General features: G+C 38.6%; 1 long non-coding RNA gene across 7 annotated transcripts in view; it reads left to right on the top strand.

Annotated features, from left to right (window-relative positions):
- Positions 1-14001, top strand: part of LOC138168789 (uncharacterized) — a 54982-nt gene that overhangs the window by 3629 nt on the left and 37352 nt on the right. For 2 of the 7 annotated variants that reach the window (XR_011170209.1, XR_011170203.1), the window contains exons 2-3: positions 1209-1328; positions 11166-11325. This is a non-coding gene — a long non-coding RNA (uncharacterized lncRNA). Of the gene's footprint in view, positions 1-1208; positions 1329-9433; positions 9562-9653; positions 9783-11165; positions 11326-14001 lie in introns of all 7 variants that reach the window. The other 5 variants (XR_011170206.1, XR_011170207.1, XR_011170208.1 and 2 more) reach the window with 5 other exon arrangements.

The raw sequence follows: 14001 nt of genomic DNA, 5'->3' as shown, positions 1-14001 counted from the left end.
TCTCTCCTTCCCTCCCTCCCTCCACACACACCCCTGCTTTGCCTCCCTTACTGTTTCAACTATTGCTTCTTTAAGGACCCAGTTCCAAGGCCAATTTTTGTGTTCCCTACCACTTCATCAAAAGCTAATAGAAGAGTTGTTCAAAGTCTGATTTCACCTTCAGAAGACTAGACTTCCTCATATAACTTGGCATGGAAAATCCGAACAAAATGCTCTCCTTGATACCGGTGGGGTGACAGTTGAGATTATTGATAAGTGCTTTCCTTAAACTCTCTTTCTCTCTTTCTCTCTTTCTTTCTTTCTTTCTTTCTTTCTCCTTTGCAGTCGTTTAATACTCTTCGAAGGGTAAAAACTCTTATCTGAAGAGCTCCATGCAAGGTTCTTTACCTCCTCTATAATGTGACTAGCTTCTGTAGAAGTTGGACTACAAAGAGCCTCATCGATTTAGCTACCTGTTAACTTTGTTTTCCTTCCTCCTTTTCTCCCTTGTGGATTAGTAACAGAGAAAGGTACATTCTGATTCTTCTACCCACTGGCACCTCACTGTTTCTTCCCTCCCAGTTCTTTTTCCCCCAAAACTACCACCCTGGAATATTCCTCCTCTACGTTTTTAAGCGGGTGGGTTGGGATTTTTTGTTTGTTTGTTTTCTTTTCTTTTCTTCTTTTTCCTCATTTCTTTATCTCACAGTTTTATCCTGTGAAACATCTTACAGAAGAAAGGAAGAATTTCAATACATAGCCCTCTAGCGCTATCTGGCGGGTCTCCAACACTAGAAGTACTCTTCCCTTCTCTCAGTTTCTTCTCAAATCTCTGCTCTCCTCTCCTCTCCCCTCTTCCCCCCACCTCCTCTTCTCTCTTCTTCTTCCTCGCCTTTCTTCTCCTCTCTTCACTTCTCCTATTCTCTCACCCTCTTCGACTCATTTGCCTCACTCCCACCCAACTCTCCCAGGGGAAGATCCATCCCAGCGGAGTGCTAAAATGCCATAAGAACCAGGTGATGTTAAAGAGAAGTGTCCCCTGCCCCTCGACTCCACCTCCATGGCGGGAGTTAGGGGGGTGGAATGCCATAAGAATACTGGATTAGCATATTAATTTTAGGTCATTAACACTGCTACTGATGGATTTTGAGTGAGCAATTCTAACCCAAAGAAACAGTGATTGTGGACTATGGATTAAACAAATTGAAAACTAAAATCCCACCCCACAGGTCCAAATTAGTCAAAACCAATTTTTAGGGGGCAAGAAACTATTTCAAACGTCGTTTGCTTAAATCGACACTAGTTCCTGATTTCGCAGGCGATCGGACGTGTAAACACAGCAGATCCAGGTGAGCATGACTAAAGGAGAGAGACGAATTATCCTCTCTCTATCACAGTTTTTGTCCGTTATCTCTGTTTTTGTCCGTCGCTCACTCCTTGTCTTTTTCTTCAACCTCCTCCCACCCCACCCCAAGTTGTTACAAAAGGATAGGCTTATTTTTGTTCTCATCACCAGCTGTAATCTGTCATATTCGGGGTTAGATCCAAAGAGAAACGCATATATATATTCGAGAGAGGGAGAGAGAGAGAGAGAGAGAGAGAGAGAGAGAGAGAGAGAGAGAGAGAGCTCTAAGGACAAAACCAGGGGGGGATTGAAAAAAGGACTAAACCAAAAATTTAAGAGTCGTATGTGTGTGTGTGGGGGGGTGCTGTTGTAGATCCCAAATAACAAAAGTGGGGAAAAGAAAAGTCTCCCCGAAATTGGGAATGCATTACTCACCAACATATTCCCTTCTCTGTTATATGTGACTTCTTATTTGGTTTTCCGTAGCCTGTGCACCAGCAAAGGTGTGTCTGGTGGTGGTGTTGGGGTGACTTGGGTGAGAAGAGGGGAGGGGGGAGCAGGAGACAGTCTAGTGAAGTTGGATTTTAGATTGGCACAGGGTAGTGTCTATACCACTTAAAATTCTCTCTCTCTCTCTCTCTCTCTCTCTCTCTCTCTCTCTCTCTCTCTCACACACACACACACACACACACACACACACACATACACACACACACACACACACCACACCTCCAACCTGCCTTTTTGTCAGTTCTCTTCCTCCTAATTTTTGAAATACAGCAGAGACAGTGGTAGCCAGGGTGTAGGGGAAGGAGAACAGAGAGGTAGAAATAAGACATAAAGAGATATACCTCCACTTCTTATGTTAGTTTTGGAATTTTTTTTTGTTTGATTTGTTTTGTTTTATAAGTTTAGTTTGGCATTAAAAATAGTAGTGTGCACTAATTCTCCACATAAGTAACCACTGGCCAGATAAATCCCCATGTGATAGTTCCCTATAGAGATTGCAGATATTTAGATCTGTAGATAATGGGTTATCCAAAGAGTTCATTGCCTATAAGACCAAAGGAGCTCTTCTTTCCCCATTCAGAAATACTGCTTGGAAATGTCCCCATAGATACAGCTAAAACCACAACCACAACAGCAAGGCTAACAAAAAGAAAAGTTGTGGCAAAGATTGGGGCTCTATCTCTCAAGAACTTTATTCACCATGTAACAGACTTAGGGTCCTAGTGAAGAAAATGCATTTTACCTGTAATTAATTAATAACAGTTATTAGGTCATCATCAGTCATGGAACAAATAATTACAGCAGATTTTTACTTAAAATTGACCAGCCTCGGAGTGATAGATCGATTGGAGGTATAAAAAATGATGTATCAAAACATCAATGTCGATTATTTGAAATATTGTAGTCGAATTTTTTTTTATTGCTTCATCGGTTAAGTGTCTGAAAGTGCAGTGTTCAAACATATATTTATGTTGTCAATACTGTCAGAACTGTCACTTTTACTACACTGGATTTGTACTACATTTGGAATTGGCTCATTTACATAAAATGCCCACCCTGGATTTCCCCTCCTCTCTCTCTCTCTCTCTCTCTCTCTCTCTCTCTCTCTCTCTCTCTCTCTCTGCTTCCTGCTTCCCCTTCCCCCACCCCCAAAATCCATGTCAGTTTCATCAAAGGGTTCAGGAATCTTTGCCTTAGTTAAAGTATGCACTGCTTCATTTAGTCAATTTTTCACGTCGGATTATACGTCTTTTTCGCCATTTCCAACTCGAAAAGGGTTTGTCTTCACGCACTCCACCCCCTTAGAAGTAGGATTTAAACACTTTGTAGCAGTGGCGCTTTACCACTGCATTCCCCCTTTCCTTCCCTACCCACAACCAGTTTGATAGAAAAACTAAAATATACTGCATCGTCGAGTTTGTGCATACAGATATCCACACAGGTACAGATACATCACATACTCTCACATAGGCCAAGGTCCATTCTCAAATTACCTGGAAGATTGATGGTATACGAGGAAAAACGAATTTGGAAATATACTTTTTTTTTCTTTTTACTTAAAAGCTGTGATAAAAAGAAAGGAAGTAATACATATAAATGATCGACACTTTTTTTTTTTTTGCCTTTAAAAGCTTTTGAATTCAATCGAAAAGCATGTTAGAAGCAGAATTGACAGTTTTAATTCTACCTATTTTCACCAGGGCGCATCAGATCAGAGACAAGCAATTCTTGGTGTGGGGGCTGGGGAAGAAGATGGAAAGCTGGTGTTCCTGCCCTGAAAAATCACTGGAAAGTTAAAGATCATTGAAAAGCAAACATTTCTTCAAATTTAATGAATTAATTGCAATAGATAGATAGATAAAGTGCTCTTCTGTCCAATTTTATTGCTTCTGGGTTCCCTTTTCCCATTCCCTATCCCTAAACCATGATAGGAAAGGTAGGGTCAATTCTGGCCTGGCTGGAAGGACCTGTTTTTTTTTTTTTTTTTTAACCCTGACACGCTTAGGCGAGTTTGAAAGCCCTTTCATTTGAATACTCGGTTTGGATGTTAAGAGATGTTACTCAGAAAGAAAGCTTGCTTGACTGCATGCGGTCAATCTCTGCAGGCATTTTTTTTTTTAAGAGTAGACCTCATAATCTTCTTCATCCTCATGCCTTATTTTAAAAACAAACAAAACCCAAAGTGTGGAAAGCAAAGGTTTTGGGGAAAAAAGTTTCGTGAATGTGTATCCGTAAATATATACACATGTATATAAACATATATGGACCATAATCTCATACATCCACTTGTATGCTACCTCCCACCATTCACGTATACTAAAGCAGAGACATCACGGTATTACCGCCAGAGTGCTTTGTTTATCTAGTGTTTTCCCCCACCCCCAAATCTGTCTGACATGTATGACAAGTGCTTCTTGAGGAAAATTCATCAGCCTTCTACAAATACTTCGAGTTTAGCCATAATGATCTGTGGAAGAGAATGACCATCATTTTCGCACATCCTAAGGTGTTTCGGGAACTGGGAGAGGGGTTGGAATGCTTAATTATAATGTGGAGGGAGGGTGCTGAGACCTTTACAATGACTGTACCTGTAGAAAGCTCAGAGACTCCCAGATAACATTTGGAAAAGGTATGGTTGACTTTTTTCTCTTTTTCCCCCCCTTTTGCGCCTTTGGGGAGAAGAGATACTCTTGTGTAATAATTAGCTCAGACAATAAAAATAATTGGAAAATCAGTTGGAATTTCTGAGTTTTTAATTACGCTTAATTTTGTGCTAAGCTGTAAAATTATGAATGCCCCTCAATTAAACACTCTCCACTTGTAAAGCATTTAACAACAATTATTCCCTAATCAGTCTGAATGTGAGTCACAAATGATGCTACTCTGCATCAAAGGGACGTCCTTAGACGTTACCTTTTAGTCATAAGTAAGAGGATTAATTTCTATAATTAGGGGGATAAATATGTGCATAAATACATTTTTTTTTACCCGTTTTCACTCTGAGAGACACGACTGGCTTATAGTATCATGTACATTTTTAATTGTCCGCCTTTGCTCGGAATCTTGAAGCGGGCGTATGGAGAGGGGAGGACGCGCAGACAGGCTCAGCGTCACGCTGAGAACACACACGTGGGAAAGCAGCGGTCAGTAGCTTGGCCCTGGCAGCTCTGGTTGAGTCCGGGATCGCATCCTTCCCGGGAGATTTTCCCCTTAACAGTCCGAGGTAGGGCCTTTTCTTTTTACTTTTCGGTCTCTCGATCTGCAGAAGTACAGGTCTCTGCCCCAGACTGAAGCTCAAGGCTGGTTTTTAATGATACAAATAAAAATTGAGCCTGACCTTTTAAACTCCAGTGTGAATATCTCATTTACCTAATGACTTTATGTCACCTAGGAAGAAGGTCAATTTCCTCTTAACCTTTTCCCCACTGCTGTAGTAAGCATTCTTTTCTAATCAATTGTGGCTGGAATAATCAATTCCCGTTTTATGATCGCTGACAAACTCAATCTCTGAGCAGGAGTTTGCTAGCGGGGTGTTCAGTTGGGTTGGGATAGCCACGTACGCCCAGCTCCCACTGTTTCGAGGAAAGTCGTCTCTCTCCCGGGTAGTACCTAGACCTTGGCAAAGTTCCCTCCCCCACCCCCTAGGGTAGTTGAGTTGTCACTAATCCGAATTTGATATTCACCAGAACTTCTTCAGTCACTGACAGCGCTTGCAGCTTTGCCTCTCTACCCCAATGTCCTAGTCTGTGATTGTTTTCATTTCAAAGCTGGTCTGCAGGATGGAAATGACTTGCGCTCCCCTACCCGTTCCCTGTGGATGTCAGCCTTGTGTGCATCCAAATCACTCTATATACCAACATCAGAGCAACGAAAAAGTCCAATGAGAATTCACAAAGGAAATAAAATCCGCTGGTAAACATTTTGTATCTTCTTTCGTCATAGAATCATAGAGTTGGAAGGAACTTCAGAGGTCATCTCTCCTAATCACTACCAGCCCTGCTCCTAACAGCATCTCTAACACACATGTTCATACAACCTCTAGCTTATAGACCTATCTTGAAGCAGGGGACTCACTACCTAAGGAGGCAGTTTCTTCCAATTTTTGGACAGCTCTAATAGGAAGTTTTTCTTTTATCAAACTGAATTCTTCTTCCCTGTGATTTCCCCAATTCTGACCTCTGGATTAAAATCTAATCTCTCCCATATGAAAGCTCTTCAGATATTCCAAGAGAGTGATATGCCCCCCTCTTCTCCACAGTAAATATCCCAGTTCCTTCAATTGACTCACATATGGACTAGTTTGGAGTCCCCCTCACTCTGCTGGTTACCTTTCTCTGGACCTACTCAGATGTACCAGTGTGCAGCTCACCACAGCAGATCACAGATGTGGAGTATATCATTATTATGCCTCTACACTGATCCCTTTTATTTCCAGGGTTCAAGTTCTAGCTTCTTTCTGCTTAATTACTCAGGAGTTGGTTGGTAGGTAACTGTCTTAGAATTTGTGTTTCATTTTCCCATAGAAACACCAAATAATTATATAATAAAACTATTATTATTATTATTACTACTACTACTTAGGTTCCTAGGCTAACCCATAAATCTTGTTCAACTAATAATTAGCTGAACCATTGCCCAGAATTCTGATAGTGCTTCTTGAATGAGAAAAGAAAAAAAAAAAGAGGAAGAAACTCTCTTCCTCTTTTCGTGGGTTCAGAGAGAACCCTGGGCAAAATCCTGAAAGAGCTGTTTTCTTTGACACCTGGCCCACACCTACCTTTCTACACTCTTCTCTGCCAGATCTCAAGTACCTTAAAAGGTGCTAAGGCCCTCAGGATTTCACCTAGTTCCTCTCTTATCCCGCAAAGTACTTTATTCAAAAGTTACCTACCTTCCCTTCACCCCACCCACTAAAATCTTTTTACCCCTCACCCCTGCTGCTAGGGAAAGTAACTTTTTTTGAGGAAAGTAACTTTTGGACTAATTCACACTAAAATACAAATGACTGATAACATACTAAACCTTTCAACAGTATTTTTGTTTGTAAATGAGGGCATTGGTTAACCTAAATGTATCTCAAATTAGTAGCATTTCAGCTATTGTGTGTTTTAAAAAAGTGAAGTAAAAGATACTTCCAGCAGATAGGGAAAGGCCTTAGTGAGTGTGGGAAGTATTTGGGGACAATTTAGCCACATGCCATAAACCATGGTTGTCTGTTTTTTTTTTTTTACTTTGGTATTAGGAGGGAAGAGATTCTGTTGTCCTAACCTATTTTTATTTTACCCTTCTCCAACATTTTTTTTAACATGTCTGAAATTATAGATTCTCTAAATGCATGACGGTGACAGAAGTCCTCTAGATAAGGAAGTCAGACTGACCCTGTATGTACATGTGGATGATTTATAAATTCATCCTTAAGCCAGAGGTTGTATTTATCTAGAACCTCTCTTTATCCCATTGTCCCCAGTGGTTGTTTTGACTTTGGGTCTTCTGAAGAATATGAATACAAGTAACAATACTTAATGCAAGTGCTAATTTTATAGGGAATGGCAGTGGACTCTGAGTTAGTAGACTTGGTCTCTACCTTGGACAAATCATGAATCTTACTGAACCTCAGTTTCCTTATCTATTAAATCTATTTCGTGATTTCCATGTTTCCTTGAAGATTTAAACGACCCATTCTATGATGCACCTATTTAGCCAGTATTCTAAGATTGCAAGACTTGATCCTAGCCTGTCATTCTGGTTGACACTAATCAAGGGAATCTTTTTTCGTCCTTCAACATGATGTATTCCCTATAAAAATAATAGAAGAGGGAGGAGATTATTAATAAATCATATAGACAATTCCGATAAGTTTGAATTGGATAGTAAGAAAAGAAAATGCTGGATTTGACATCAGAAGCGCTTGGTCAAACTTTTGGTTTAGTCACCTGTATGACATTGGCAAAACCATTTCACTTCTCTGAGTTAGTTTCCTCATGTGTAAAATGAAAAGAGTAGACTAAGGCATCTTTAAAGTCCCCTTCTGTCTTTACATTTTATAAAAAACAAAACAATTGGGGTTTCCTGCAATAGAAGCAATATTTAAAGACTCAGGCTTTGTGGGAACTTCTTTTTTTTTTTTTTAAGCAATCAGGGTTAAGTAACTTGCTCAAGGTCACACGGCCAGTTATTTCTGTGTGGGTGCTGAGTGTCTGAGCCCGGGATTCGATCTCCAGGTTTTCTCAACACTGGAGCCAGTGCTCTTACTCGCTGAGCCACCTGGCCGCCCCTGTGGGAACTTCTTACTAGGCTCCTCTATACCACTCCACACTTCCTATGGACCCCTGTAGCACAGTGTTTAGAAAATAGCAAGTTCTTAATAAATGTTTACTGACTTGCCTCAGATTTTTTTTCTTCTTTCAGATAATACAGACCTGCTCTCTTTGTACAGATAGCTGTTGAAAATGTAATCAAACTTGCCTCTTTCCCATAGAAGTCTCATTACCCTGGGACAAAAGTACCAGCCAAACCTGGAGTATCTTCCAGCAACTTAAAAGAAAAATTACAAAACGAGTCTGTGGTATATGTGAAACTTGGGACTGAAATGGGAAAGTAGTCCAGTAATAGCCCCTACCTTAGACCACAAAGACTATTTCCTTGGGAAATAATGGTTTTGGGTCAGCTTATTCATAACCATTTTTGCTGGGTGGATATAATTACTGAAGAGACATTTGATAAATTCAGGAACATTTGAATAACAGGAAAGGTTGCCACACCACAGAAATTGGTGATGGGAATGATGGAAAGCGATTCCTTCTTGGTCAGAAGAATATGAAACAGTCTCTGAATAGTGTCTTTCCTCACACTAGAAGGCTGGTTCTTGCTCTCCCCTCCTTTTCCCCACCCCCAGCTATGACAGCTGAGGGGAGGGAGGAGAACAAAGGAGAAGGGGTGGTAGTTCACCACCTCTCTGATTATAGTGGAAGGTGGAGAAGGAGAACCTTGGGAAAGCAGTATAGAAAAGCTTCCAGGGTCTTCTTGATTTAGACGATGGAGCTCACTTACATTTCTCATTAGTTAATTTTTTCCCCTTAGTCACAAGTTGTAATTTCATTATTGCAGGGTACTATGGGGTGAGGAAACTCATTTAATGGCATGAATAGCTAACATTTCTAAAACTTCTCTCACTTGAACAGTTTACTGGGTTTCTGAGAGAATAAATGACTAGCTTTGGTTCACACAGCTTATGTGCATAGAAGGCAGAAGAAGTTGAATATGGGTCTTCATGACTCTATGGTTGGCTCTCTACTACCCCTGATGTCCCTTAATGCAGCCACGTTATGGGTGAAATGGGTTTTGTGGGCCTGTTTCTATGGGAAAATGCACTGTGATTTCTCAACACATTTTTATCTGTACTTACCTGTACATTACTGTACCACCCATATATAACTGTACTACACACACACACACACACACACACACACACACACACACACACATGCATATACTTTAAATCCCCATTACTAGTAGTGGGCAGAATTTCTATCCTTAATAGAGATGGTCTAGTCAGTTTATCTATTATTGTTTTCTCCTTGCCCCCTTGTAAATTTTTAGTGGTTAGACCTGGAGTAGTTGAGAACCTCTGATGGCTTCCTTCAGTGACAACTTCCACTTCTCCTCCTCTGTTGAGAGAAGACACCAAACACCCAAGTAGAAATGCTGAAGAACATATTCACAAACAGGTTTCCAGTTCCACTTCATTTAAACTTCTTGTTATTCTACTTTTCTCTACACCCTGCTAGTTCTGAATTACAGTTTTTGCTCACTGTTCTAGTCATAGAAGATGTAACAGAGAAGTGCAAGCACCATGTACAGCTGGATCCCTAGAAGACCCCTAATGGACTAGATGCAGACCGTGTCTGGGACTCTAATAGCCTAATTAAGTGTAACTTCTTGGCCTTATGTAAGTGGGTCAAGAGGGAAAGAAATTCTAATGGGACTATTTTCTGCAATACAAAACAGGTTCTGGCCCTTAGCCCTATAAATGAATTGCCCCTGTAGTCACCATATGTGTCCCATGCTGTGTTATACATTAGTCATGTCTCAAGATTCAAAACTCTACACCGAGGTACATGAAAAGAACTATAGATACCATCAACTTCCTAAGAAGACAGTTTCTAAAAAGTCTTCTTCCTATAAGGAACTACAACATGTATCAACCAGAATTTTAGGTCTTGGGGTGGCTAGGTGGCACAGTGAATAGAGAACCAACCCTGGAGTCAGGAGGACCTGAATTCAAATCCAGCCTCAGACATTTAACACTTACTAGCCATGTGACCTTGGGCAAGTCACTTAACCCCAGTTGCCTTACCTTCCTCTCTCCAAAAAGCAAAAAAAAAATTTTTTAGGACTTCTGGAATGATCTTAAGTGATCTTTTTCACTGTTTTTACTTAGCCTGAGCTAATTTATGGAAAAGATAGGACTAGAACCTAGATCTCTACCAGGTTAGAATGAATAATATGAATAAAACTCTTTCTTTTTTCCTTTTTTTCCCCTCTCTCTCTCTCTCTCTCTCTCTCTATCTCTGTATCTCTCTCTCTCTGTCTCTCTCTCTCTCTCTCTCCCCTCTTTTGGACATGTTGACACAAGGTTTGTGGGGAGAACAGGAAAAATTTTTGCATTTGATAATATATACAATGGTGTCTAAGTTAGTGTTAAAGTAAAGCATGATACTAAATGAAACTGAAAAATGTTTGTAATTTGGGATTAGGTATTTCCACCAAGAATACTGTCAATTTCATAATGAAAGTACAGTATAGTAGAAAGTATTAGTAGTAAGGAGAAATGGGTTTTCTAGTAAATATATATGTATATATACACACATATATTTTGCAATGCATCCATGTAAATATCTATATGCATGTATGTGTATATATGCATATATACACACATAAATCCATATGTCTGGAGCTGTGATTTCATTCATATAAGGAACTCCTGGTATGAGAACTTCTTCCACCAAGAGAGAATTGCCTCAAGTACTAAGAAGCAAAATGACTTATCCAACATTTTTCAGCAAGTACAAATCAGCTATAACACTTGAAAACATTTCTTCCTAACTCTGTGACTGGCCTTCTGTCTACTAAACCACCCTGTACTACTACTATTGCTGCTATTTCTTCTACTGCTGTTGCTGTTTAATGTATAGTATTTTAAAGTTTAGATACATGATTTCATTTGGTAACCTCTTATATTACTTTATCTAAATTACTTTACCTCTACAGTTCTCTGTTTCTACTGCCATAAAAGAGTTCTTGCCTAAATATCCTCTATGTTCCCTTTTAGATCTGAAATTATGATCTTAAGAAAATCCTTGTTTGCATCTTAAGTATGGACAATGCATGATAATTTGGTGAAGCAAGTACAAATGGATGAATAAATGGAAAAAAACAATTATTAAGTGCTTAATATCAAGTGCAATAATGAATACTGAGGATACAAACAGGTGAGTGAGACACTTCATGATCCTATAAGGGCATACTAAATAAATATTAAATAAAAGAGCTCACATTCTAATGGGAGTGGGTGGGGTGGGAAGACAATACATGTAGAAGCTTTCAATTGTAATTCTAATGGAAAGACCTTTCTGTTTCGGCTCCAGGGTGGGTGTCAAGACCTAAAGGTCCTTAGACTACTCTGGTAGATCAAATGGGGCTCTGGAGTGTATGTTGGCAGAGAAGATGATAAGATCATTATATATAAATATATCATTAAAAGGTGTACAAACTCTTGGGTACTATGGATTATGCCAACAGATATAATGTCACTAATTTTATGTACTGAAATTAACATTAAAACATGGATTGATCAATGAATTAGTGCAGTAATATAACCATTAAAATTTTTCAAAAATAAGAACTATAACATACATTTCTAGCTAAAAGTCCAAAGGACAGACTAATAGTTTCTGGCCTATGCACCAGCCATTCTGCTATTTGATATAGAAGTAATAGCAACAATAATAACTAACATTTATATACTGCTTACTATGTTCCAAAAACTATGCTAAGCACTCTATAGTTATTTATCTCATTTGTTCCTCATGATAACCCTGGGAGGTATGTGTTATTATCTCCACTTTACAGAAGAGTATACAGAGACAGGGTCATACAGCTAGTAACTGTCTGAGGGCAGATTTGAACTCAAGTCTTCCTAACTCAAGGTCTGGTGTGGTTATCCACAGCACCATCCAACTGACTAATAAATCAATATAAATTATTAATATTATTATTACTTTATAACATATTAGACACTCATTAAAAAAACTCCATAGAAGGGGCAAATTACTATGATGTATGTGGCCCAGTCAGAGTTGCTGAGACAAATGTGGAAATAGAAGAAAATCAAAGTAAACTATGTCCTCCGACATGGTGCAGTAGAAAAAAAAACCCAAATCTTGAGTCAGAGCACCTGAATTCGAATCCTGAATTTTTCATTAACTATCCATGTGACATTGGGCAATTATTCCGCTTCTTTGATCCTTAGTTTCTTAGTCTGTAAAAGAAGGAGTCAGACTACATGACTCCTAAGATCCAAATCTATGATGTATGATCCTATGATCTGTTAATGAAATGTGCATTTCTATAACTTTCATGCATTATTCCTAGGTCTGTCTGTCCTCTGAGGCCAAGTTGAATAAATACAATTCCTTTTCCAGGTGACAATCCTTCAAATATGTGAAGACAGCTATCATGTTTTCCCCTAAGTCTTCTTTTCCAATGCAGCAAATATTATTAAGCATTGAATATGTCCCAGGCAATGGGACATACTCAATATAAAAAAAATTAAAATAAAATAAAAAAGATGCAGACAAAAATTCTCATGTGATGTGATCTCTAGTCCCTTCACTATCCTGCTTACCCTGCTTTGTACCCTCTCTAACTTGTTAATACCCTTACTATATGTGGTGCCCAGAACTAAATACAACATTCCATATGTTATCTGGCCAGAACAAGCAACAATGCAGCCATCATTTCCCTTGTGCTGGACCCTGTGATAGAATATAATTAACCCAAGATTTCAGTACCATTTGGACCCTCAAGATACACCTCTGATTTATCTTACTCAACCCCCAAGATCTCACATGCTAGGTAGATTGTATTTCTGATGTATTATAGGATAAAATGGATTAATTGGTTGTCCTGGCAAACTCACTGTCACATATAATATTCCTGTGGGAAAAAATGGATTCTAATTTTGTTTCAAAAGTCATAGTTTGGAGATATAGCATGCATGTATATGTATAATATGTTTATATGAAACAATGACTTTACATATATCCATCCAGTCAGTCATTCATATATATGTGTATGTATACACACATATTGTTGTTGTTCAGTCGTTTTCAGTAGTATCCAATTCTTCTTGACCTTATTTGGTGCTTTCTTGGCAAAGATATTAGAGTGGTTCACTATTTCCTTATCTAGATCATTTCACAAACTGAGGCAAATAGGGTTAAATGAACCGCGCATAGTCAAAGAGCTAGTAAGTATCTGAGGCTAGATTTGAATTCAGGAACATGAGTCTTCCTGACTCCAGGCCTAACACTCTGTCCACTGTACCACCTAGCTGCACATATATTATAAAATATGTTTGGTTTGAATATATTATATATTATAAAATATTATATGTTTGGATATATATTTTTATTTAAGCAACGACTACATACTATCTATGTTTGGATATTATATATGTATGTATGTATATGTATATACACAATGTCTTTTGAAATTAAATTAGAATCCATTTTCTCATAAGAACAATATCTATATATCACTGTATATCTACACTGAAGTAAGTGAAGTAGATAAAGAGCATCAGGAGAGTTAGGAGAATGATCTAAATTATTCAGTCCCATAGAATCCAATGGAGGAGAGAGTTTAAAGAAGAATGTGTGCATGCTATCTACTTATCTATGTATATATTTAAGTATGTATCTATGTATTAATCTATCTGTGCATATATATGTATAATTTATATATATATGTATTATACATTCCTTTATATAATACACATGCAATTTGTGTGTGTATATGTATGTATGCATGTACATATAGACAGACAGACAGACAGACAGATAGATAGATAGATAGATAGATAGATAGATAGATAGATAGATAGA

The sequence above is a fragment of the Petaurus breviceps genome, unplaced genomic scaffold (genome assembly GCF_028583685.1).
Source record: "Petaurus breviceps papuanus isolate PSGF00001 unplaced genomic scaffold, PetGlider_PUasm1.0 37, whole genome shotgun sequence".
Lineage (NCBI taxonomy): Eukaryota > Metazoa > Chordata > Mammalia > Diprotodontia > Petauridae > Petaurus > Petaurus breviceps.
Note: the sequence above shows the minus strand (reverse complement) of the source record. Positions and strands in the feature narration are given on the sequence as shown.